General features: G+C 48.2%; 1 protein-coding gene across 3 annotated transcripts in view; it reads right to left on the bottom strand.

The window, feature by feature from the left end:
- Window positions 1–12,894, bottom strand: part of QSER1 (glutamine and serine rich 1) — a 1,012,913-nt gene that overhangs the window by 613,515 nt on the left and 386,504 nt on the right. The gene's annotated exons all lie outside the window — the stretch shown is intronic.

Raw genomic sequence — 12,894 nt, 5'->3', positions numbered from 1 at the left:
ATTTACTTGTTCACACCGTTCACCATATGGTGCATGCAGGCTCACACTCTTTAAAACCGCTCCTACGAAAACGGCAGCCTAAGCTGTAAATATTCCAAACTAAAATTAGTAGCTCAAAAAAAAAAAAGATTAAAAAAAGTATTGAGGATGCACACAACAGACTACAGAAAACTCTACTCCTGGCCCCAAGGCATGGGCGTGTGTGTGATAAATGAAGAATGGATGCCTACGGTCTTGCATAAATAGTCCAAAAGCATGTGGAACTAATGTTCTTTCAATAAAAAGCAATACAATGCATAGTATATCAGCAATTTAATTATTTTTCTCTATAATACCATTGTTCTCTTCCGATCTATCCTTCATAAAAAAGTCGGAAGTTATTACAAGTATGAGCATTCTACAACACGTATCTCGAATACTGGAGTGAGGTGTCTCGGAAATATGTTTAACTGTTAACTTTCAAGACAATGAACAACAATAAAAGAAAGAGCAGTTGAAAACTTGTTCTCAAGTTACATTTCATGACGATTTATGTGTCACTAAGAAAACAGTGTGAAATGTAAGTTACTTACATTTGTCAACGCCTTATCTGGTAGAGACAGTCTAGCCACAGATTCCGTACCTTAGAATTTTCACCAGGTGCCTGACCGGATATGGAAATCCTTTTCAACAGTACCACTAAACGTCAGTCTGGAGCATTGTGCGACTCCGTACCAACGCCGTCCATGTATGTAACATCACAAGAGTCCATGTAAGCCTCTCCGAGACGCGCTGACCTCAGTTTCTTATACGACTATTTACCACTCCAAAAATGCGGAATAGAAACTGGCTGCGGAAACAGTGTACCATAAAAGATAAATATCTCTGTGAATTAACAATTACGAAGTCATAATGGTCAGAATGCAATTACCAAGGAAAGGATCTTTTAGGTAAAATGGAAACTGTTCGCAGAACAGGGAGGACGGGTGGGTCAGTAAGAAATCTGCGGATAGACTATGTCTCTATCAGATAAGGCATTACCGAAGCTAAGTAACTTGTTCATCTGGCAGAGATGTCAACCTGCAGATTCCTTACCTTAGAATACATACCCAAGCACTACTATTCCCGGATTCCCGGCAGAGGGTCTGCAAACTGATCGTACTAAATATCCCTCAATAGACTAGCCTGTCTAAAATAAGACAGAAGAGACAGGACACTTTTAAGAAATGTGGCAAGAACCACAGGGAAGCAAAGTAATAAACACGGTGAAAAGCATGGGAATAGTGTTACCTATGGTGAGGAACAGAAACGTTTCTTCAGACAATATTCAAAATAAGTACAATACGAGGTCGCTCCCAAGGTGGACTCTGACCCATGGTTGGCCATGACTTGAGAACCCAAAGGTAACAGCCAATGCCGCTCAGCTATAGGGCCTTAACTTAGAAAACCAGTATGTCAGGCAAAAGTACTCCGCAAAACATGTAGAAAATGGGCCCATGCACCTACCCCATGGGCAGCTGGGGTTTGGAGGGTCAGAGGAAAACCTATCCTGAGAGACACCGAGAAAGGAGCCTCGGAATTGATCCACAGTGGGGGTGCATGGACGAATGGGCCCACCGGAAAAAAATTAATGAGAAGACAAAAACAAGTACTGACAAGCGTGCCGCTTGCGTTAAGAAAAAAGTCCCAGAGACAGAACGATACCAATGGTATCATTCAATGCGTAGAACCAATAGAGGTGGAAAGAAGAGCTAGTGCATACATAGTGACTAAGAAAAGACGGCACTGCAAGATAATAAGCTAAACGTAGGCCCTGTTTATGAAATGTAGCATAACACACAAATAAAGAACACACTGAAAGTATAAAGGCAACACTCATACAGCCCTGATTATACCACAGTACATGGGTGAAGAAAATTCAGATTAGAGTTAATGAAGTAAAATACACAACAGAGATAGATATTGTTTATGAAGAAGAAACCCCAGCAATAAAAGATAACACATAGGTGTAATGACTAACCCCTGAGTGTAGATTATTAGGACACTGTATAGAACAAAATTAAAAGAGTTGTCCACATAGACAGTTGCCAAAGGGGACAAGCAAGCCAACAAGAAAACAAAGTCCAAGAGGACGAAACCATAATGTTCTAGGAACAGTTTCAAGTAACAAGGAATTCACCTAAAGATGGTTGAGCCATTATCACACAAAAAGTGACCAAATAGTGTCACTGCAAGTAATAAAAATAATCTAGTTGCCACACGTGTTTATGAACTCCGAAAAGGAGGTGCTTGTAGCAATAAAGAAAAAAGACTTACTTGTAGGCAATAAGTGAGTACAACAGATTTCCTGACAGGAAAAGTCATATCAAGGACAGGGAAACCGGTGGTAGAAAAAAGTCAGCACTTAAGTACTACCACACAGATAAAGAATGTGGAGGAAACCACACTAGAGTAGTCCATTAAAAGTACACCCTGTTGAAGAAGAGTGAGAAGATCACTAAAGAAATGAAGGACACAGAGAAAAGAATGTCCTAGCGGGAAATAATGGCCAGGCCAGTAACATGGGCCAAACAGTAGAAATTGTGGCACGTGTGATACTGCTCCAGTGGAAATGTATCATCTCTGGCGAATTAGAATTACACAAGTAGGGTAGCAGAAAGGGTGCTCCCTGTATAAATTGAGGAGAAACGAGAGATACACGAGAAAGGGATCACACTGAACAAGCTATATAGAAACTACCCATTGGGGAGAAAAGGAAAAGGTCCCTATAAGGGATACTAAACAGTATTTATCAACATGAAGTGCTGGGATAAAAAGTTCCAGCAGTTAGGATGTGTGTAAGAGATCAAACTCCAGACCACAAGTGGCTCTGGTAAGTAGTGCAGAATCATAACCTCTCTCTCACTGACAGTGTGAGAAGGATACAAATAATAACTTCAGGAAGCAGGAATAACACAATGAATAGGGTGTCACCAGTAGGTGGGATGAATAACCATGGACACCGCCGTGGAATGCTCCAAAGAGAAAGGAATGAAGGACCAATATCCCCCACACAAACTGAAATGGTTGGATTTAGGTAGATAGACAGGAGCAACAGCAGCGCTAAGTTTCCGTTCCACTCTGTCACAAAAACGCAGCAAAGCAGAGTCGGCATGAGCACCAAAAAGGTGGGTGTCATCAAAAGGCATGTCTAGCAAACTGGTCTGAACAGCCTTCGAAAAAGCGGAGGTGCATAGCCAGGCACGACGTAGCGCCACTGAAGAATACATGGACTGACCTACCTAATCAGTGGTATTTATTCCACATATAATCCTTAATTTAGCCGCTTGCTGTCCATCATGGATTAACTGGGTATCCTCGCTTTGGGTGTTTTGTGCAGAAGCGATGGCAAGAGACGTGTCCAGGAATCCCACAATATATGGGAAAAACATTCAGAAACGCAAGACGTATTAATGGAACACAAAGCAGAACTTGTGGAGGAGAAGGCATGCCTGCCACAAGCGTCCTGACTCCTGGAACCTCTGCCTGACAGGACATGAGGAAGAGAGTCGATATCATACGAGGGCATAGCAGCTGGTACCACCAAACTATGAGGAGCAGGGTGCCGGAGGAGACAGGCCATATCACATGGGGCCGGACCGTGTCTGTGAGATATAGATCATTCCCCTGTATTGGGCTTAGCCCAACTCCCAATGAAATGTCATATAGTGTGCCACTATAAGGAAGCACTGCCTCCACCCCAGTTTGGACCTGAAGGAGAACGCCAATTAGGGGATAAGCATATCAGCTAAAGAGGAACATGCAAATGTAGCAAGAACAGGATGGGAAAGATGGCCCAAGGCTGGAAAAGAGACTAATCCGCCAGATTCACCCAGTTCAGATAGCTAGCTATCCTCTACAGGAGGCTGAGCAGCATTAGATATGGGTTGCAGAAATCCTGACTCATCCCCATTACCTCCTAAACAGTGTTCCTCAGAAGGACAAATATTAGTGGGCTCCACAGAAAGTGGAAGAATGGTGTCCGAGAGAGGTGGCACCATTTGCTCTGCACTCTACGTTGACTGGCGCTTATTTGGCAATGCTTCGAAGTTAGAAAAGGGGAAGTGGCACAGTGTCGATCGGCACCATCATCGTCGGGGGTCAACTGAACAGATACAAGCGCCAAAGGTGGAAACCCCAAAGGGCTGTGCACTGGCACATAGACTGATTTGAACATCAAACCTGGGGGCCTAACTCAAGCCGAGGCCAAACCCGCCGGCGTGGACAGAGTCGGGGCACCTCTTACCTCCCTGGGGCCCGAAGGCACTGCAGGGAAAGGTGAAGACCTAAAGTTGGCATGCAGAGAGGGTTGTATGACAGAGGCACGCATGGCTAAACCGTGCAACGAATGGTAAAGGCACATTTGGCAAAGGGATGTGTGGTAAGGGGATGAGTGGTAAAGGGATTTGTGGTACAGATCACACCTCAGCCCATAGCCTTAAAACCCTGGCCCCTGCCCAATAAACAATCTGACCCCCCAGTCCAAAAAACGACCCCACCCCTAAAACCTTAAACTACCCCAACACCGCCTCCCCGCCCTGAGCCCTAAAACCATGGTCCCTGCCCTATTAACAACCCTATCCCTCGAGCCCTAAAAACAACCCCATCCCTAAAATCACCCCAGCCCCCACACGGCGCTGAGCCCTAGAAACTGGACCCCTGCCCTATGAACAACCCCAAACCCCGAGACCTAAAAACTAACACCACCCCTAAACCTACCCCCAACCCCCCCAAAACCCAGCCCCACTTATCAGTCCGCGTCCTCTTTCGAGCCTTCCTCTTCCTGTGCCCACCCATCTGCACATCTAGACCGTGCCCTGCCTTAGCCCTGCATATGCATGGTTAGGACATATGCATGGTTAGGACATATGCATGGTTAGGACATATGCATGGTTGGGCATATGAACAATTGTTACTTACCTGTAAACAGGTGGTTCTCCAGTATTGGTGTCTTTCATAGATTCACATGCTTGAATATTCCCCGTCGTCGAAGTGGGAGTCCCACGGTAAATAAAATAGCAATAATGCTAAATATATATAAATATATATAAACATAATATAAGATAAAGAAAGGAAATACAACTGAAAACCTCTAAAAATGATTCCTAAAATCATTTGTAACACATTAGTGTCATTATGTTAGCCCAAATTACAGCCAATCAGGCGCCAGCACCCTCTAGAACCTTCTCCTCAGAAGCTCAAGCCCTCAGATTTTCGTAGCACAAAGTAACCAAGAGCGTATGAGGAGAAGAGAGCCTCTGAGGGGAGAAGGGTGGGTCGCATGTGAATCTATGAAAGAAACCAATACTGGAGAACCACCTGTTTACAGGTAAGTAACAATTGTTCTTCTCCAGTATTAGGGGTGTCTTTCATAGATGCACATGCTTGAATAGAATAGAAAGCAGTAACCTCCGAGAACTGAGATTGCTAGGCATAGCAAGAAGAAATCAAGACAGTACTAATAATAATACAGTCATAGAACACATCATAGCAATCACAGGAAACACAAGGAGTAGGGAACAGAGGCTCACCTTATTGAAAAAGATGGCGAAGCACTGCCTGTCCCACTGCGGTATCCGCTTCATTGATGGCATCCAAACAGTAATGTTTGGTGAAGGTGTGCCTGCTGGACCATGTCGCTGCACGGCAGATCTGATGAAGTGGCACACCTGCAAACAAGGCGGTGGATGAAGACATCGCCCTCGTAGAATGAGCCCTCACTGAAGACTGCAATGGTTTGCCCGCTTGTTGGTGGCAGAAGGCAATGGCTGAAGAAAGCCACCGGGCAATAGTCGGTTTGGAAACTGGATGTCCCTTGCGCAGTCGTCCGTAGGCAATGAACAGTTGGTCGGACTTGCGGAAGGGGGCAGTTCTGGCAATGTAAAATTTAAGGCATCGTTTGATGTCCAAAGAATGCAAGCGCTGCTCCGCCGCAGACTGTGGGTCCGGAAAGAAAGCCTTGAGGAACACAGGTTCATTCAAATAATAATAATATTAATAATAAGTCATTTGTAAAGCGCCTGGCTACACAACGAGCTGTGTGTCCCCGCGCTAACTGCTGATATAATGCCCAAGGGGCCGATGGTGCCAGGCCACAGGACTTACAGAGTAGGAAACAAGTGTGTTTTTAGTTTCTGCCGGAAGCTAACTTCAGACGGCTCCATCCTGAGATGCAGCTGGAGAGCATTCCAGTGCTTGGAGGCCAGATACCTAAATGAGCGTCCGCCCATTCTGGCCCTGAGGATGCGAGGAGTTTTAAACAACATCGCGCCAGACGATCTGAGGTTTCGGGTTGGGCGATGAATGATAAGGAGGTCTTTCAGGTAGTCCGGGCCTTTGTCTTGGGCAATGCGATGCGCAAAGGTGAGGACTTTGAATTTTATTCGCTCCCTGATGGGGAGCCAATGGAGTTTCGCCAGGGCTGACTTCCCCGAGGCTCTACGCGGGAGCCCTAATACTAGGCGAGCGGCGGCATTCTGCACGCACTGCAGTTGGTAGAGGGCTTTTGATTAAGTCCTATCAGCATGGCATTTCCATAATCCAGGTGAGGAGTCACCATAGCATGGACAATAGTTTTTCTGGCTGCGGGGGGGGGAGAAGGTCTAAGACTTTACGAAGAACCTTCAGTAGGCCAAAGCACCTCCCTGTGACCTTGTTGACATGGGTCATATACGAGAGGCTGGAGTCCAGAGTTACACCAAGGTTTCTTACCGACTCCTTTGGGATAGGGGGACTCCCTAATTCATCAGGCCACCAGAGTCGTGACCAAGCGGATGGCATTCTCCCGAGCACAAGCAGCTCAGTTTTGTCACCGTTAAGGCGCAGGCAGTTGTCATTCATCCAAACCGCTACTGCTGACATGCAGTTCGAGAATTTGCCTGCGTCTTCCCTACGGTCGGGTGTGAGCTTGAACACCAGCTGTGTATCGTCAGCGTAGCTAACAATATCCACCCCAAATGCTTCCACCACACAAGCCAGGGGTTCCTGGCTCGTGTGAAAAATGAAAATCCGTAGGTACTTTAGGTAGGAAGGAGGGGTTAGTGCGGAGCGCCACTCCGTTAGGTTTGAACTGAAGATAAGGCGGCCTGATAGTGAAAGCGTGAAGGTCGCTCACTCGACGAGATGAGGTCAAAGCCAAAAGAAGTGCAACCTTCCAGGTGAGGAATTTGAAATCCGCTTTATAGATAGGCTCAAATGGTGACTTCATAAGCTGAGATAGTACCACATTGAGGTGCCAAGATGGAGGAGGACGCCGAACAGGTGGGAACTTGCGGAAGAGCCCTTTGAAGAATTGACATATGATCCATGATGAACAGAGGGAAGAAGAGCCATCATGTCGGAAACGAGATATTCCAGCTAAGAAAACTCTCAGCCTGGCATGAGAGAGCCCTGATTGAGCGAGGCTCAAGAAGAATGGAAGAAGCTGCTCAGGAGTGGAATGGATGAGATGGATATTGGCTGTGGCGCACCAATGACAGAATCGCTTCCACTTGAGTTTGTAAGTCTTGACGGTAGACGGAGCCCTGGCTTGAGCTAGGATGTCTCTGCATTCCTGGGATATGTTCAAGTCAGCGAACTCAAGGTGCTCAGGTTCCATGCCCACAATTGTAGCGTGGAGGGGTCCGGATGGCACACTTGGCCCCTGTCCATCGTTAGGAGGTCTGAACGGGGACGCAGAGGAATGGGCTCGCACTGGGACAGCAGAAGCAGTTCCGAAAACCATGCCTGCCTGGGCCAACGAGGTGCGATCAACAGGATGTGGCAGGGCTGCCTCCGCATTTTCCACAGTACCCGCGGTATTAATGGGAGTGGCGGAAAAGCGTAAGCGAATATATCGCACCAGTCGATCAAAAGGGCGTTCCCGCAGGACCCGGGGTGGGGATGCCAACTTGCATAAGACGGGCATTTCCGATTCTCCGGTGTTGCAAAGAGGTCTAGATCTGGGTGACCCCACTGGCGAAACACAAGATCTAGAGTCGGTTGGTGCAGTTCCCATTCGTGTGTCGAGGAAGTGGACCTGCTCAGAGAGTCCGCCAGGAGGTTGGACACGCCCGGAAGGTGGACAGCTGTCAAGGTGATGTGATGGCGGAGAGCCCAATCCCAGATCGACTGGGCCAAGCGGGACAGATGTGGAGACTGGGTCCCTCCCTGTTTGTTCACGTAGTGCATACTGGTGGTATTGTCCGTCTGGATTAGCACTGACTCCCCGTGAACAACCGGAGGAAGGACTTGAGCGCTAGGAAGATCGCCATCAATTCTAGCCTGTTGATATGCCACGTGCGTTGCGTCGGCGTCCACTTGCCTTTGATGGATAAGCCCTGGAGATGAGCTCCCCACCCCTCCAGGGAGGCGTCCATCGCCAGCATAAGATCTGGAGCATGAACGAGGAAGGACATTCCCCTTTGCAGATTCGAGGGCTGCACCCACCAAAGCAGGCTCCTTCTCATGCGAGCTGTGACGGCAACTAGGTCGTTGAAGGACCCGGAGACCTGACGCCACTGTAAGTCCAGTTCTTCCTGAATGGGACGGGTGCGCAACCTGCAATTTGGGATCAGTGCGATACAAGATGAAGCCATTCCCAAGAAGGACTTTAACGTCCAAACAGAAACGGACTGTTTTCTTCGAATGAGGGAGACCAGACGAAGGATCTTCTGACGTCGCTCGTTCGAGACGAACGCTTTTGAGAGCTGCGTGTCTAGGACCACTCCCACAAAGGTTTTGGTTTGCAGAGGCGCAAACTGTGACTTTTCGACGTTGATGGTCAACCCCAGAGACTGAAACACTTGCTGGCAAAGGCGAGTGTCCTGACCCAGCTGATGGTGGCATTGAGGTTTGAGCAGGCAATGGTCTAGATATGGAAAGATTTGCACTCCTTGTAGACGCAGGTGAGCCACCAGAGGGGCCAGTACCTTCGTGAACACACGAGGAGCTGATCGCAGTCCGTAGGGCAGAACTTTGAATTGAAAATGCATTGGTCCCACCTTGAAACGCAGGTACTGGCGATGGTGTTGGATTATTGGGACATGAAAGTATGCTTCTTGAAGGTTTATGGTGGTCATGAAATCCTCGCTGGATAGAAGACGCAGGATTTCCAGTAACGTCAGCATACGGAACTATTGTGACTTTAGGAACTGGTTGAGAGCCCTCAAATCCAGAATGGGTCGCGCCAATCTCCGGTCTTCTTGAGTATGAGGAAGAATCGAGAGTAAAAACCCTTTCCTCTTTGATGTTTTGGGACAACTTCGACTGCACCTTTTAAAACAAGAAGACGGACCTGATGGTAAAGCTCCTCGAGATGTGGAGGAGGCGGGCCACGAGGTGGCGTGCAAGGAGGAATCTCTACAAACTCCAGGGAATGACCCCGTTTGACAATGTCCAAAACCCAACGGTCCGAGGTGTCGAGGACCACTGAGAATAAAACAGAGAAATTCGTCCTCCAACACTTTGAGGGTGACAAAAGTCATTGGCGTTTTGTATTGGATCCACGATAGGAAGACTTTCCTCTGTATGGTTTGGAGGGCTGTTGACGAGACTGCTGATTGGGCGTGTAACGTTGGCCGCTCTGATTGTAGGAGCAGTATTGTTGCCCACCTCGAACGTTGGAAGAAGTGCCGCGTCCGCACGCACCTCGAAAGGACTGCTTCCGAAACTGTAACGTGCCCAAAGACTTTGCCGTATCGGTGTCTTTCTTAATGGACTCGAGGGCGTCATCGATATGGGATCCGAATAGCGATTCCCCATCATAAGGCATGTCCAGTATTTTGGATTGGACTTCCTGCCGGAAGGAGGTGGACTTCAGCCAGCCTTGTCGTCGGAGTGCAGACGCACTTGCAAGCAGACGGAAACCTGTGCTAGCAATATCGATTGCACAGTCGATCATTTCTTCCGATGCCCTCTGACCATCGCGAAGAATCTGTTGGGCATCAGCCTTGGAAGCATCAGGTATGAGTGCCATGAAATCTGCAATGTCTGACCACATCTGCCGGTCATAACGTCCTAAGATGGCTAAGGCATTGGCTGCCCGGACAGATGTTGAAGCCATCGTTGAGAACTTGCGGCCAATAGCATCTAAGCGTCGACCCTCTCTATCCGGAGGGGCTGATTTGGGACGCTGGATTCCGTGCTCTACACTGTGCGGCCTGAGTTACCACAGAGTCCGGCTTGGGGTGAGAAGTCAGGCAAGCTGGAGAACCAGTTGGGGCCTTGTACTTTTTCTCAAGGCGCGGTATCTGAGCAGGTAAGGAGTTAGGAGCATTCATGAGTTTAATTCCCTCCTTCCAAACGAAATCGATGATAGGGATTGTGTGTACCTGCTTATAAGGTTTATCTTTAAAATCATAAAGAAAACAGTCCTCCTCGCGTTGTGATCGTGGTAATTTGAAACGCTGAGCCGCTTTATTCATTAAAAGGCGGAAGCTGGCGATATCTACAGGTGGGGATTCACCCGAGTTCCCAGGCTGAGGAGAGGGCGTCTGTGCCCGATAATCATCCCATTCAGCAATATCCTGGTCGCCTGCATCGTCATCCGAGTTGTCAGGGACCTCTCCGTCCTCACGTTCCGGGACCGCCTCATCATCCGCATCCTGCGGGTAAACAGTGGTATGGATTCGAATTGACGTCTGAACTTGAGACAAAGTTGTAGGTGGTAAGACAGGCTGCAAAGAAGGTGGAGGTAGTGACACAGGAGCAGGAGATTGTACAGGTGTGGTCTACAGGTGTGGTCTACAGGTGTGGTCTGCGGTGTTGCTGGAAAACGGCGATTGTAATCGTCCAGCATATGTTGGAGATTAGAGATCAAGGTTAAGGGAATGGTAGCCATAGGAACTTGGACCAACTGCTCTCCTTGCTGAGACTCTTGGTCTCCATCGTCATCAGAATCAGAGTCTTGACATTTAATTATTAAATGAGAAGGACTATGTGCCACCCCAAAAGTGTCCCCTTCATGCTCCGAGTCCGTGTCATGCTCAGATGTAGTTGCAAACATCGGAGAAGGTGGTTGTGGCTCTGGATCAGAGATCTGTTGGCAAGGGAACCGCAGTGCGACAATGAGAAGGTTCAGAAGTCTTCAATGGCACTAACGGCAAAGAGGCAAACGAAATCGGTGCCGTCGTCGTTAACGCCGACGAAACTGACTTGGCTGTCGACGAAGGTAATTTTGGAGTAGTCTTCGTCGACGGTGTATTCGTCGACGGAGTCGTCGACGGGCGATCCGCTGTATACGAAGTCGTCGACGGGGCCGTCGCCGAAGCTGGAAGAGTCTCCGTAGACGGAGTCTTCGTCGACGGGGCTGTGGTCGACGGTGTCTTCGTTGACGAGAGCTTGGTCGACTGAGTCGTCGCCGACGACGATCTCTTCGGGTCTGCCGTCGCCGAGGATTGTCTCTTCTTCGTCGATGAGGAGATGGGAATCGTCGACGGAACAGGTGTAGACGACAACGAAACCCTCGCCGATGTGTAGGCTGTCGACGATACCGTCGTCGACGACGAGAAGGCTGAAGTGGTAGTCAGCGTCGTCGTCGAAGATGCAGGCAATGCTGTTCTCGTCGTCGGAACGCTCGTAGACGCTCCCGTCGACGGCGGAACCTTAAGAGGCGTGGAAACACCTCGAAAAGCTGCAGAAGACGCCTGAGAGCCACGTCTCGTGGGCGTAGATGTGGTAGGAGTGGCAGAAGACACCACAGGAGCCAGAGTCAAGGCCAATTTAGGCTTTTTGAGGAAAGGAGATGGAAACTCCTGAACACTACCACGCTTAGAGGCTGCTGTGGAAAGACCAGATTGTAAACGTTCTGCATCAGACAGTGCAGAATCCTTGTCCCTAAGACGTTGCAGCCAAAGGAGAAGACGGCCTTCTCGGTCTTTAAGAGTCTTAGTAGAAAAGGTTCTACAGAACTTGCAGCTGGCAGCCTCATGATCAGGGTATAAACAGTAGATACACTTCTGGTGGGGGTCCTTTTCAAAAAGGCGCAGCTTCCCACAAGAAGAGCAAGGTCTGAATAAAGACTTCTTACTTGACATGTTGAGATAAACACTAGAAACTAGATGAGTAGAGTTGAAAACTGAGCAGAGATCAGGGAGACTCCCTTCACACGACGTGCGGTAGAAAATCTGAGGGCTTGAGCTTCTGAGGAGAAGGTTCTAGAGGGTGCTGGCGCCTGATTGTCTGTAATTTGGACTAACATAATGACACTAATGTGTTACAAATGATTTTTCTCTTTACCTTGCATTCCTATGTAGGAATAATTTTTAGAGGTTTTCAGTTGTATTTCCTTTCTTTATCTTATATTATGTTTATATATATATTTATATATATTTAGCATTATTGCTATTTTATTTACCGTGGGACTCCCACTTCGACGACGGGGAATATTCAAGCATGTGAATCTATGAAAGACACCCCTAATACTGGAGAAGCATGGTTATGGCAAGCATGGTTGCGCTTGTGGGGAAACGGCATGCGTGGCTCTGCCAGCATTTTAAAGGCCATTTCCCTGCACAGAACAATAACATACCAGCTTTTGTGTCCTAGTCGCCCGGCTCCAGGGTAGACAGGGAAGAGCGGGGCGAACTTGTGCACAGAGTCCTCAAACGGCAAGCGGGAGGATACGTGAAAGTTGGACTCTCTAAGTCGTGAAGTTTGGGGACGCCGCAGCTTCAACCGCCTACGTCAAGGCTTATCATGGGATGACGATGGAGAGTGACTTCCACAGGAACTGCTCCTGGACTAGATCTTCAAACGGACACTGCACTGACTATGAGAGCCATGCCAAAAGGAGCTTCAGCTGACATACCTGCAGCGCCTTCTGTAGAAGTAGGCAACAGGAGTCGCACTATTCAGAGTCATGGTGCTCTCCCAAGCACCACATACAAATGGAGTGAA

This window comes from Lissotriton helveticus, chromosome 3_1 (assembly GCF_964261635.1).
Source record: "Lissotriton helveticus chromosome 3_1, aLisHel1.1, whole genome shotgun sequence".
Taxonomy (NCBI): Eukaryota; Metazoa; Chordata; class Amphibia; order Caudata; family Salamandridae; genus Lissotriton; species Lissotriton helveticus.
This window is presented reverse-complemented; position numbering and strand designations above follow the sequence as displayed.